Source organism: Neomonachus schauinslandi, chromosome 8 (genome assembly GCF_002201575.2).
Source record: "Neomonachus schauinslandi chromosome 8, ASM220157v2, whole genome shotgun sequence".
Taxonomy (NCBI): domain Eukaryota; kingdom Metazoa; phylum Chordata; class Mammalia; order Carnivora; family Phocidae; genus Neomonachus; species Neomonachus schauinslandi.
This window is the reverse complement of record NC_058410.1, coordinates 75,278,714-75,279,379: the sequence shown is the minus strand read 5'-3', so window position 1 is coordinate 75,279,379 and position 666 is coordinate 75,278,714.

Here is a 666-nt window from a genome sequence, read left to right as displayed (position 1 = left end):
AAGAAAGAAAGAAAGAAAGAAAGAAAGAAAGAAAGAAAGAAAAGAAAACAGAACCCACTAGTAAAATTCTAGGAGTTACCTGAGTAAATTCCATCTAAGGTTACTTTCAGCTTATGTTTGAATAATAGCTGCCTCCTTCCCCTTCCGAAAGGCTTCTCAGACTACCTTCTATCCCTTTCCCTCTTGGACTCTTAGGTTTCCCCGAAGAAACAGGCTTTGCTTTTTGAAAACCTATAGTGAGGGGCACCTGGGTGGCTTAGTCAGTTGAGCGTCTGCCTTCGGCTCAGGTCATGATCTCGGGGTCCTGGGATTGGGGCCCCGCATTGAGCCCCCGTTGGAGCCCCGCATCAGGCTCCCTGCTCAGCAGGGACTCTGCTTCTCCCTCTCCCTTTGCCCCTCCCCACCACTCTTGCTCTCTCTCTCTCTCTCAAATAAATAAATAAAATCTTAAAAAAAACAAAAGCTATAGTGAACATGTCTCCTTTTACTTTCAAGCTGAGATGAGAAAAAATTGAAAAGCGTATGATTACTTCCCTTCTCCCACCACATCCCCTTCCCCGAGTATATCAGCAATTCCTACCTCTAATTCTGCAGTTAGAAGCATGCAGCCAAAGGTCATCATTATCTTATTTCCATTTTGAAACCTAGAATTGTTTCCTAACAAGA